This window comes from Pristis pectinata, chromosome 33, assembly GCF_009764475.1.
Source record: "Pristis pectinata isolate sPriPec2 chromosome 33, sPriPec2.1.pri, whole genome shotgun sequence".
Classification (NCBI taxonomy): domain Eukaryota; kingdom Metazoa; phylum Chordata; class Chondrichthyes; order Rhinopristiformes; family Pristidae; genus Pristis; species Pristis pectinata.
The window spans coordinates 9,507,033-9,520,800 of record NC_067437.1 but is presented as its reverse complement, the minus strand read 5'-3'; positions in this window follow the sequence as shown (position 1 = coordinate 9,520,800).

The window sequence follows — 13,768 nt, the reverse complement described above, 5'->3', positions numbered from 1 at the left end:
CTTTACAAACAATGAATTGCATTGGGAGTGTAGTCACTAATATAGTGTACAAAGCACCATACAATTTGCACAGAGCAAGATCTCACAAACGTCACTGCAATAATAAACAAAGAATGTGTTTTTCTTAAGTCAGTTAAGAGATAAATATTGGCCAGAACACAGGGGGACCTCCCCTGTTTTCCTCCAAATTAGCATAATGCGATCATTTATCCACCCAAGAGGAAGCACATGTCCTTGGCTTAACATCTCGATCAAAAGATAACGCAGTGCTCCCCTGGCACACTAACCAAGCCTTTTATGCTGGAGGGTGCGGAGGGAGCCTTGAACCTCAAAATATGAGCCAAACAGTCGGAACGGAATCATGAAGTCCCACTCCCTGGAAATGAGTGCAGGATCGAGCCTGGTGCTGCAGTTTTACAAGTGAGGGCGTGAGCTGAAGCTGGTGGGTGGAAGAGATGCTCTGATGCTGTCCAAAGAGGTTCTCACTCTGTGCAAACTGTTGGCCATTTTTACCCATGTTAAAAACATGACCATACTACCTGCTCAGAAGGTAAAAGGTACTTTCTATAAATAGAAAGTTGCTGAAAATCAAAAAAAAACTGCAGATCTGAAATAAAAACAAAACTCAGCACAGCAGGTAGCATCAAATGGGTTTTTAGGGCAATCTGTGTGTCTCAATGTTACAATGACCAATTCTAGTCTTTTAATCTCAGGCTTGTTTATTTAATCAAACTTAATTTCCAGAGTTACCCTGGTGGGATTGAACCCACTGTCACCAGATCAGTGATGGAGTCATAGAGTCATACAGCACAGAAACAAACCCTTTGGCCCATCGCATCCATGCTGACCATTAAGTACCTTATCCGTACTAATCTCATTGACCAGCACTTGGTCCATAGCTTTCTATGTCTTGGCAATTCCTGTGCTTGTCTAGCTACTTAAATGTTGTTTTTCTGCTCTACCATCACCTCAGGCAGTGCATTCCGGATTCCAACCACCCTCTGGGTGAAGAGGTTCTCAATATCCAGTCAGTACATGGTAGTGTAGGGGCAGGCAGGCAAGCATTAGTGTAGTGGTTAGCGTAACTATTACAGCACCAGCAACCTGGGTTCAATTCCACCCGCTGTCAGTAAGGAGTTTGTACGTTCTCCCTGTGACTGCGTGGGTTTCCTCCGGGTGCTCCAGTTTCCTCCCACATTCCAAAGGCGTACGAGTTAGGAAGTTGTGGGCATGCTACGTTGGTGCCAGAAGTGTGGCGACACTCGCGAGCTGCCCCCAGAACACTCTACGCAAAAGATGCATTTCATTGTGTGTTTCGATGTACACATGACTAATAAAGAAATCTTATCATCATCATCATCATCATCATCAATGCAATTATACCTACAATGGCTTCAGAGTATCCCAAAGAATTGGCAACCTGTGGATTAAACCTTTTCAGTGAAGTTTTTGTTTGATTTCAATTCTAGTTTGAGTTCCACCCCTGGGAAGGTGAAGAGACATCTCAATGACCAGGAGGACATGACACACCATGGCTTCACTATCACACTGCAGGACCTGGAAGAAATCCTCTCAGCCTTCCAGTCTCCTGAAGGAGGGTGAGTGAATAATCATCGGAGGGAAGCATTTCCTTCCTTCCAATTTTAGGAACACATCCAGTCTAGAATGATATTGAGTCTCATCCCTCTCCTTGCTTCACCCTCCCTACTTTCTCCAGCCTTTCAAAGCACTGAGATCTCTGCATTCCTTCAATGCCGACCTTGTGCACATCCGGGATTTTACCCATTCCTCTGTTGACAGCCCTGCCTTTAGCTGATGAGGCCTCAGGGTTAGGAATTGTATCCCCTCCCTTTGCTCCTTTAAGTCAGTCCTTATCAGCTACCTTTATGATCAAGCATCTGGTAATCTGGCCAAGTATCACTTTATGAAGTTGGTATCAATTATGGGGAAGTTCCACATTATAGGCGCTATATAACTGCAGGTAATTAGTTTACTATTGTCTCGTGTATCAAGATACAGTGAAAAACTTTGTTTTATGTACCATCCATTCATAGATCACCTCAAAACATAAGTATATCGAAGCAGTACAAGGGAAAAGCAATAACAGAGTGCAGAATATAGTGCTAGAGTTACAGAGAAAGTGCAGTGCAGGTAGACAATAAGGTGCAAGAGCCATGATGTGGTAGATTGTGAGGCCAAGAGTCCATCTTTATTTTATAAGACGTCTGTTCAAGAGATATAACAGCAGGATAGAAGGTGTTCTTGAGCTTGGTGGTACATGCTTTTGTATCTTCTGCTCGATGGGAGAGGAGAGAAGAGAGAATGTCTGGGGCGGGAGGGGTCTTTGATTATGTTGGCTGCTTTCCCGAGGCAGTGAGAAATGTAGACAAAGAGTCCATGGAGGGGAGGCTGGTTTCCATGATGTGCTGAGCTGTGTCCACAACTCTCTGCAGTTTCTTGCCGTCACAGGCAGAGCAGTTGCCATACCAAGCCGCGATGCATCCAGGTAGGATGCTTTCTGTGGTGCGTCTTGCCCGAGTCTGAGCAAACTATTCCCTTGGGATTATCACAGCATGTCAAATCCTTATGCAATGCCCCCCGGCCACCAATGGAAGATGTGGCAGAGCTATAGGAGGCAGGAACCCTGGCCAGTCTTTCCCCTACCCCAAACAGGGTATTAAAGTTAATGACGCAACTCTCACAAGGATGACAAACTGAACTGTCTGCCACAGTATCATGTTACACTTTAAGGGAGAGGGAGGAGGAAGTTTTAACTCTGTAGCCCAGTGGGAAACAAACAGGATTTTGTCAGCTTCTACCAGTTCACTCCCCATGTGGACTTCCAATGAGACCATAAACTGAAGCCTTGATTTCTCCTGATGTTGAGGACCCTATGGAGATCGTAGCGTTAGTGTAGAAAACTTTGACCTGGCATTCTGGCTAATCCTTATCCCAAAACCACTGAAACAGATTATCAGGCATTATAACCTTGTTGTTTGTGGGATCTTGCTGTGTGCAAACTAACGCCACATTTCCTGTATGACAACAGTTCGAAGTCAAATGTGAAACACTTTGGAATGTCCTGGCAGTCACAATATAAATGCAAGTCTTTCTTTATATTCCTTCTCATTTTCAGTGAAGTGGCTGAACTCTTCATGAGGAGACATGATGTACCCACAGAACCAAAGGAAGTACTGACCCTCCCCAGCAGAGTCCATCCCTGCATGAGATGGTTCTACATCTACTACCTGGCAAAGAGGTAAATAGAAATCTTCTTTGAGGAAAGGCTTATGTGGATGACTTTTAACAGTCAAAATGGAAGCACTCTCTTGCTGACTACCCTGTCCATTCTCTTTCAGAATTCTTAAGGGAATGGGGTGTCCTAAGTAGAAGATAGTATAGTGAGATGCATTGAAGATGCCTGGAGGAAGGAAACTGTGGTTCAGAGAAAGAAGATAAAAAATTTCAAACAAGCATCAAACACACTGTCAGTAAAATCCAAGGAAGATTAGATTGAGTTGGAGAGAAAGGTTGGAGATTGCAGGTGACATCTGGTGTGTGTCAAATGGAGTATAAGTCAGGAAGTTCAAGAGCCGACACAAACACTAGCAGAGGTCTGGATGGCTTGCCCCTAGCGGATATTCTCCCGGTAGCCAGCCACTTCAATTCTACATCCCACTCCCATACTGACATGTCTATCCACGGCCTCCTCTACTGCCATGTTGAGGCCAGATGCAGGCTATAGGAACAATACCTCATATTCCGCCTTGGTAGTTTCCAACCTGATGGCTTCAACATCGATTTCTCTAACTTCTGGTGACCCCTCCCCTCTTCTCCCCCCCTTTTTTTTCTCCTTCCCTGATTCCTGTGGCCCCCTCACCTCCTTCTCTTTCCCCTTCGCCCACCCTCATAACCTGCCCATCTATTCCCCACCTCCTTCCATTGTCCACTGCCATCTCCCACCAGATTCCTTCTTCTTCAGCCCTTTGCCTCTTCTACCTGCCACCTCTCAGCTTCTTTATCTTTGCCCCCCCCCCCCACCAACCTACCTTCCTCCTCTCACCTGGACTCACCTATCACCTGCCAGCCTGTGCTCCTCCCCCTCCCCCCACCTTCTTAATCTGGCTTCTGCCTTCTTCCTTTCCAAGCCTGATGAAGGATCTTGGCCCGAAACGTCGACTGTTTATTTCCCTCCATGGATGCTGCCTGACCTGCTGAGTTCCTCCAGCACTTTGTGTGTGTTGCTCCAGATTCCAGCATCCACAGAATTTCGTGTCCCCCTAGCTGATATTGACCCCCTAATGAAAGATCATGGACCTGAAACATTAACTCCTCTCTCCCCACAGATGCTGCCTGACATGCTGAGCATCACCAGTTATATCTGCTTTATTTCAGATTTCAAGCATCTGCAGTACTTTGCTAGTTGACAGATATTTTGTTGGATAATTAGTGGTCAAGGAGAGGACATTAAGACACACCTCAGCCATGATTGAAGTATATTGTGGGGCAGGCTAGAGGTCCTGAATGACCTATTCCTTTTCCTTTGTTCCTGCTAACCTGAGGCATTCTTATCCTGTGTTGCAGTATTTCCTCCAACAATTCCTACTTGCCAGCGGCAGCGCTAATGGATCACTCCTGTGGGATAATCCGTCAGATAGTTGAAGACCTCCAATTAGAAGCCTTCCAGACACTGCAATAATCAGGTCTGTGTAGCATCTCACTTTTGAAAGATCTGCTGTCCTTTTGGAAATTGAAAGAGCAGAAAAAAACCAGCTGACAGAGATGGCTAGACACCAGCTAGACATTAGAGTCATTGAGCAATAGAGCACAGATACAGGCCCTTCAGCCCAACCAGTCCATGCAGACCATGGTGCCCACCAATCTAGTCCCAATTTCCTGCATTCGGCCCATATCCCTTGAAGTCCCATCCCTGCACGTATCTATCCAAGTGCTTCTTAAATGATACTATTGTACCTGCCTCACCCACTTACTCTGGCAGCTCTGTTCCATATACTCACCACCCTCTGCGTGAAAAAGTTGCCCCCTCAGATCCCTTTTAAACCTTTCCCCTTCCCCTCTTCACCCTAACCTATGCCGCCTAGTTTTGGAGTCCTCTACCCTGGGGAAAAGTCTGTTCCCATCCACCTTATCTATGCCCCTCTATATCAACCTCTATAAGATCACCTATGCTCCATTGTTCCGATCTGGGTGGCAAAGTTAGCTAGACACTGGCTTAGATATGTTTTCCAACCTGGATGGCACTGTTGGTTCATGCAGGCAAGGTCCTACAGATTGGGATCAGTCAACACTCTTTCCCAGGGCACCAGTGCTCAATACAAGAGGGCATGGCTTTAAAGTAATGGGTGGGAAGTTCAAGGGAGATATCAAAGGAAGGTTTTTTACCCAGAGAGTGGTTGGGGCATGGAATGCACTGCCTGGGGCGATGGTGGAGGCAGGTACATTGGTCAAATTCAAGAGATTACTAGATAAACATATGGAGGAATTTAAAATAGAGGGATATGTGGGAGGAAGGGGTGAGATAATCTTAGGCGAGGTTTAAAGGTCGGCACAACATTGTGGGCCGAAGGGCCTGTATTGTGCTGTGCTGTTCTATGTTCTATGATTCTATGAACGCTCAGTAAGTAACACCCTCTCTTCGCAGTCAGTACAGAATGGGTTTGAGCCCTGCTCCAGGGATTCAAGACTGGATTCCAGATTAATTGTTCCAATGCGGTACTGAGAGAGTGCTAGACTATGTGAGAAGCTATTTGGATGAGGTATTAACCCAAGGGCCACTGGTGAATGTTTAACATGCCACAGCCACTGTTGCGGAACAGTTAGATCTCCCTACCCTGTGTCCAAGCACGAGATAACAGAACAATAAAAGGAAGCCTCAACTTGCTTCAGGGAGGGTAATTTACCCAAGAACCCTCCTAAAAGTGCCTGTTGAAAAGCTCACTTGGGGTTGTATCTGTAATTCTCCAGGAGAGATGAGAATGTGGACTCTGCTGGATAACCTCAGCATGCTGGGGGAAGTGCAGATCATTGGGGTTTAATCGTTCAGCTATGAAATCAGGAAGCACTCCTTCACGTGAAGGGCATGGAAATCAATACCTTTCCCACAAAGCCTGTGGACATTGGGGGGTTAATTTCAAGGGTCAATGGGTAAGGGTATCAATCGAATAATGTTGTGTTGGGATTGAATGGGGAGAATGAATAGTTTTCCTGATACCCTCCTTATGGATTTTGATCATCTCTGGATTTTTCCAAAGACACAGAAGAGCCTGTGGGATAAAGGCCAACCAGACGTAACTCGGTGACAGACACCTTCTTGCCCAGGTTATATCCCTTGTGTTTCCCCGTCTCTTCTATAACACATGAAAGCACTTCAATGCAAGGCGGGCCTCGTGTTAAATGCGGAAATGGAATAACGTGGACTGGATTGGGATGGCACCTGGTTATCCTCTGAGTGTGCCTTGAGGGAGGAAAACCTTTCAATGAATGCTTGGAATTCTTTATCCTACTTATACCAAAGAGATGATTCAAACTATCGCTTCAAAGCACATCATCCTTCTGCCCTTCCATTTTATTTAAGGGGCAGGATCAGCTTGTATTACTTGTGCACACCCATCACTCCCAACCTCTCCCAATGAGACTGGACATGTTCTTCTAAAGCCCTCCACCACTGATCACCACAGGGTCAATGGTAAAGTGGTCTCACCATACTTGTTTTCTGCAAATACTGCAGGGTGACTCAATCACTGGCTACTGCACTGTAAGGTGCAGGATAGGATTGTGCTCCTTCATTATGCCTTCGGTGTCTTATACCCTTCCAACATTCACTGTCTCAGCCTACAGAGGGAATGAAGGGTACTGGGGGTATCTCCAAGTGCTGGCATTTGTCCATTGTGACCCTTCCTCTCCCGTCCACCCCTCATGTCTCAGTATCTCAATGGATAGAGTGAACCTGAGAGGGAGAGACTGGGAGGGTGGATCGTGCCTTCTTGTAATGGAAGTGTTGAAGGGCAGTGCCGTTAGTTCAAGGACCCTCCCAGGTCCTTCATTTACAGAGGTGTAGAACTGTTTCCAATGGCAGCAGGTCAGCGACCAGAGGGCACGGATTGTAGGTGCTTGATAAAGGAACCAGAAGGGAGATGGGGAGACACAGGAGAATGCAGATGCCGGGATCTGGAACGACACAAATGAGACGAGGGCAATGAGGAGATGTTTTCATGCAGTGATCTGGAACTAACTGTTTGAAAGGGCAGTGGAAGTAGATTCAAGAGGAAATTTCAACAGGGAATTGGATAAATAATTCCAGTGAGTAGAGGGCTTGTTCAAAGAGCTGACATGGGCTCTTTCTTTTCTTCTGGTAGAATTTTATGTGGCATGTTAAGAGTGCTCCAGGGGTGAGGGAATGGTACAGGTGTGTTGCAAGCAGAGTTTTGGTCACTGGTACTGGTACGCATACAGACCCATGCCTTCGCATATGTTCACCTCTGGAGTATTCCTCCATTCAATAGCTGTTGCTGGAAACACCAAGAACTCCAAACATGTGGAAGTTTTTCCATTCTAATAGGAACCTAGGGGTTTATCCGATGAATGTGAGCTGGAGGGCTGGCGTGGAAAGAGGTGGGCAGGAGACATTGCATCCGATGGACATTGAATTGCTCATTCTCCATACGACCACCTCCACACACCCCCCCACCTCACTCCCCCACCTTTGTTACTCTGTCTTATTCCAAACACTGTTTGAGTGCAGTGAATTTGAAAACCATTCTTTATAATTGGATGTAAAATTTTACCATACTCAATTACAGAAACAATCTTGCCGACTCCACATTAATTCCACAATGGGTAGGTCAACAAACAGTTGCCAACATTGCATTATAATAAGGGACAAGATTTGGGTGGAGTCTGTTGGGGCGTGACCACAACAACAGAAGATCATGGCAGTAGGTCAGGCTCAATAGACCATCCTGGCCCCTGTAACCATGGAGACTGTATGACGTTATGTTCAATCAGTGAAGGAGGAAAAAGAAAATTTAATACAGGATCTGCCAGTTATCCTGAAATCTGACCACTTAAATTGCAACATCTGTGGCCACTCAGAAAAAATACATAAAGCTAAGTGATTTTTTTTATAAGCAAACTAGTCACATTTTAATCTCATAGAGGAAACATTTTCCTTTGCCTTAAGTCAGGAAAGACATTTCCTCAACCAGCCACGGTTTTTTGTATCATCAGCTTCATCTGACAGTCTGTCGATTTCACGTACATGTGCCTGTTTCTAACAAGGGAAGGGATGGTAGCTCAAAGAATCATACAATGGATTATGACAATGACTGCTCTTTAAAGCATGCCTTTGAAGTTGCAGTCAATGGCAGTGAGTGTTGGCCTGGACCCAGACGAGACTCTGGTGCCAAGGTCTTGGATGGTCCCTGGTCCCTAGGCAGACATTTGGTAGCAGCCTCCACGGTGCTCCTCCAGGTTATTAGGACAAATTGGTAATGACATCACCGGTCACTCACTTCGGGAGTTGTGATAATGGCCCCTGTTGGTTTTGTAGGAAAATTGGGATTCCATATTGAGATCACAAGGCTCGACAACTTTCCTTTTAGATGTAGAAAGTCCCGTTAAATGCCTAACTCTTGGCAACCCAGATCTACAATCATGGACTGTTCTTTAAGATTTTGTTCTCTTTCTTAAGCTGTCCCTTGGGATCAAAGATGGCTTGTTCCCACTTCAGTTCCAAGGGATCAGAGGTGACTGATGAGGCCAATGTGGGAGCTGTAGGCTCTTGAGTTGCCTGACGGAATGGGAGGGTGGGTGGTTTCTGAGGTAACGCACTCCTTCTGCCATTTACACTGGGCTTCTCCACACTCCCGACTCATAGACTTGAGGTTCTCAACCCCATCCTGAAACCCAGGAGTCAGTGGGGAAGCTGCAATTTTTCAAGAAGGTTTTGAGGACACCCTTGAACCTGTTCCTCTGTCCACCTTGCAGTCTCCTCCCACATCTGAGTTTGGAATAGAGTGTCTGCTTCAGGACTTTGGTGTTGGGTGAGCGAATGACGTGGTCTACCCAATAGAGCTGACTGAGTGTAATGTTGGCCTGGAAGAGGACTGACATTGGTTTGCTTATCCTTCCAGTGGGTATGGTAGATTGTGTGGAGACAATGTTGGTAGTACCTCTCCAATGCCTTGAGTTGTCTGATGTAGGTAGTCGAAGTCTCAGAGGCATATCGAGGGACAGGGATCATTATATTCAGTAGACCAAGAGTTTTTTGCCTTGATTTTCAAACACATTTTTCCTCAGTTGGCCAAAGGCACTGAAGGTGATGGTAAATTTCATCATTGGTATCTGTTCTGGGTGAGTGGTGGTCATATGGGAAGTGATCCACATTTTCCAGGGTTTCACCATTGTTGGAAGGTGGTGTTGTACAACAGGAGCAGGTTGGTAGAGAACCTTTGTCTTGCAGACTTTGAGTGTAAGGCCTATCAACTCGTATGAATGAACGTACAGCAGCGCAAACCAGTTCCTTTAGATGGTGACCCTTCAGATACCACGGTGGTGCCCATGATACTGCCACCTGGTGGCAGCTGTGATCATATCTTTTACTAACATGTCCAGTCTCATACTATAGACAACATTATTTATTTATTTATTGTGTATGGTTTTCTGTACCACAGGAAGTTGTGCGAATGTAATGAGATTTTGACAACAGCTGAATAAAACTAATGTAAAACCAAGCAACGTTTCATTTTGTAGAAGGTTTGTACAGAAATGTACAGGGAGAGTGCATACAGAAGTTTGCAGAAAACTGTGTATGGGAGTCTGTGTGTGTGTGTGTGTGTGTGTGTGTGTGTGTGTGTGTGTGTGTGTGTGTGTGTGTGTGTGTGTGTGAGAGAGAGAGAGAGAGAGAGAGTGTGGGTGTGTGGGAGAATATGCAAGTGAAGGAGTGTGTGTCTGTATGGCAGTGTGTTAACTGTGGCAATATGTTATTATCTGCAAGGAGGTGGTATTGGTTTGAATAGCTCCCTGGCCAGCAGAGACGTAATGGGCCAAATGGTCTCGTTCTGTGCCATGAGTTCTGCTGTCTAGAAATTGGATCATTTTTTGGCTCACTTTTTGTTGCACTAACGTTAGATCAGGTCCTAGAGATTAAATCAGCTCCCTTGAAATCTCAAAATCGTTCAAGGACACATGTTTAGACCCAGGAAGAACCACAAGGTGGGATCTGCAGAGTCCTCAAACGGGCCAGGGGCAGCTGGTGACAAGTCTGCATAGCATGTAGAGAAGGGCAACGAAGGCACAGTCCACCTGGCAGCTTGACAGATGCATCACACTTCCTTGTGGGAGGGGGAGGCTCCGGAGGAGAGAAGAGAGCTGGCAGATTTTGTGGGGGGGTGGGGGAGGGTCCTGGTTTGTGAAGTACACGCCGGAGGGATGTCTCATGTGTTGGGGTTGGGGCAAGAGGAGGGGGCGTCAGTGGTGTGGAGAATCAGTAGAAGACCCTGGCACGAGGTGGAAGGATGTCTCCTCCAGGTGAAAGATATTTCATGAGTCGTAGAGATAAACAGACGGAAACAGGCCCTTCAGCCCACAGAGTCTGTGCCGACCATCAACCACCCACCTTATACTAATCTTACATTGATCCTACTTTTCATTCTCCCCATTTTCTCAGCAACTCCCCCCAGATTCTACCACTAGGGGCAATTTACAGCAGCCAATTAACCTACCAACCTGCACATCTTTTTGTGGGAAGAAATCAGAGTGCCCAGAGGAAACCCACATGGTCACAGGAAGAACATGCAAACTCTGCACAGACAGCACCAGGGATCAGGATTGAACCCAGGTCTCTGGGGCTGTGAGGCAGCAGCTCTGCTAGCTTCACTACTGTGCCAGTCGAATGTTTTCATAAGGTCTGTCACAGTGGACTGCATGTCCTTCACTGTGCAGAGATAAGTCACACAGATGTGGCAGTTGCTGGCATTGATGTAAACACATGGCTCATCAAGAGAAGTCAGTTCAATGTGCTCAAATAAAACTTTGTCCACAGATGGACATTGTGTGATGCTTCTCCCTAGAAGTTACAGAGAATCATATGATCCTGAAATAGTTAGACTTGCACCATAGCTGCATGTTATTATGGCACTGACTATATGTGACTTTGAAAGTGAAGTTGATCACTATTTATTCATTCTGCTCTTTTCATGTCTGTCTCTGAGAGAGAGATGCTCAGAGAAGCAAAGGAATATCAGGGAGTTACCTGCTGAGATGAGACATCTGCTCTTCACGCTTTCCTTTATGTTGGGTATTGATAACATTGAGAATAAGTGGTATTCCGTGAAAAGTGAATGCTTGTGCAGAAGAATGTGACCTTACGATAATCTGATCCAGTTGTGTGCTGTGGAACAGAGTGTTTTTACCCCATCAGTTGTGCCCCTATTTTGAAACTTGAAATGGTCAATGAATTAAATAGTTTCAAACAAACCTCAGCTGGAATCCAAGGGGTGATTTCTCATTGTCGAACGATTGTGGATTTCATGAGCTTGAAGCATTAGCCTCCAGATGCAACTCCTGACCATTGAATACCAATGTGTTCTGTGTATTCCCCTCAGCTATGGCAACAGGGCTGATCTGCTACTATCAATGGTAAGTAGCAGTCCAAAGGAGTAAAGATTTTAAACAAGGTTTGAACAGACAGAGTTAATCCAAGGAAATCGTATGTTGTGTGGTGGTCAAAGTTAATTGTAATGAGGGCATTTATAATGGGGATTTAGTAGGCTCCTTATGAAAGCTAGAGCATAAACCAAAACGCTGGAGGAACTCAGCGGGTCAGGCAGCATCCGTGGAGGGAAATGGACAGCCGACGTTTCAGGTCGAGACCCTTCACCTGGACCGAAGGAGTTACAGCGGAGACAGCCAGTATAAAGAGGTGAGGGGGAGGGGTGAGGCAAGAGCTGGCGAGCGATAGGTGGATCCAGGTGAGGAGGCGGAGTCAGATGGGGGATGGACAGAGGTCTAGTGACAGAAGATGATAGGTGGAGGCAACAAAGGGCTGCAGATGATGGAATCCGATAGGGTGGAGCACGGAACCAAATAAGGGAGGTGGGGAGGGCAGGTGGGAGCAGTGGGGGGAGCGGACCCAGTGGGAGGGGTGTGTGGGTGACGGGCAGATGGAGTAGGTTGGGGGAGAGGAAAGAAACAGGGTGATAGGAGGTTGGGTTGGTGGGGGAGTGGGATGTGTGTAGAAAGAACTGGGTATATCAGGAAAAGGGGGAGCAGGTTACCTGAAATTCCAGAATTCAATGTTGTTGCCGTTGGGTTGCAGACTACTCAGGTAGAGCATGAGGTGCTGTTCCTCTAGTTTGCATTTAGCCTCACCCGGGCAGTGGAGGAGGCCGAGGTTCGACAGGTCAGTGTGGGAACGGGGAGGGGAATTAAAGTGGCTAGCAACGGGAGATCCAGATGGTCATGGCAGGCAGAGAAATCTGTCGGAATATGGGGGTGGGGGTGTTTCTTGTAGCCTCCTGTTCTGCTGGGAGACGAGTACGCTTCTGGGATCGCCCCCTGGTAGTCCTCCTCGTCCTCCTGCTCCTCTCACTTCTGCTGTCTGGTTGTGCCTCAGGTCGTGGGTCTACATCCTCTTTTGCTCTGTCACTGGCTACTGGCAGCAGTTTGCCTGCTTGTTGAGTGCCCAACACACCACGATGATGCCTCCAGACCTGCTGGCAAATACTGCGGAGTGTCCCCTAACCGATGCACGTGATGGAACCTCGGTTTCAGAAGACCAGAGGCATTTCCTATCACGGTCCTGTTCCCTATGAGTTCCTTGATGTGTGGCCATCAGCTGCTGTGGCTGGAGTCCGAACTAGTGTGGAAAACCAAGCAAATAAACAATGTCCCTCGTTCCCCAAGAACCATCTCTCCAGGGAGCTGAAAATATCTGACTGTGCAGATTTCCTGAGGGCGAAGGTGTGACATATACTTCCTGGAAATACAGATTCACCATGGGGAAGTTCTTCCCGTGATCTACAGCAACCTGTATATAGAGGGAATGGGAATCTCTCCTATTGATGAGAGGGTCCAGGTTATAAATAGGAGTGCATTAAGGTTAGGGAGCACCCTGGGAAACCCACTTGGTCACAGGGAGAACGTGCAAACTCCACACAGACAGTACCAGAGGTGAGGGTTTAACCTGGGTCGATAGAGCTGTGAGGCAGCTGCTCTACGAGGTTCAAATCCCAGTGTGTGAGATTCCGCCTTGTCCTCGTGGTCGCTGATGGTGCCACTACTGAGGGACCCATGGAGTGGGAATCTCAGCAACTAAACGCTGCAGAAAACTTGCACTGTTAGTTTAAGTGCAACCTGTGGACTCTAAAAGCTGCCGGAGCTGCCGCAGTCAGTTCTGAAGCTGCCCACCTGTGACTTGCTATATCAGCAGGGTGCATACACATGTGTGTAATGGTGGATGGGTGCCTGTGTGTATAGGTTTACCATAGAAACATTTAGCACAGAGGATGCCATTGGGCTCATTGATGGCACAGAAGGAGGAATTCAAATGAGCAATGCCTTCCCCATTGTCCGATTCCTCCTCATTGCCCAGCAAGTTATTTTGTCTAATTCCTATAGACAATAGAGTGCCTATCTGATTCCCTTTTGAAAGTGCTGTTGGCTATGCTTCTTCCAAGCCCACAGGAGTTAAAATTGAGCCTGTGCAAGAATAAACATTCATACATGTGTGTTGGTTTGTGTTTGTGTG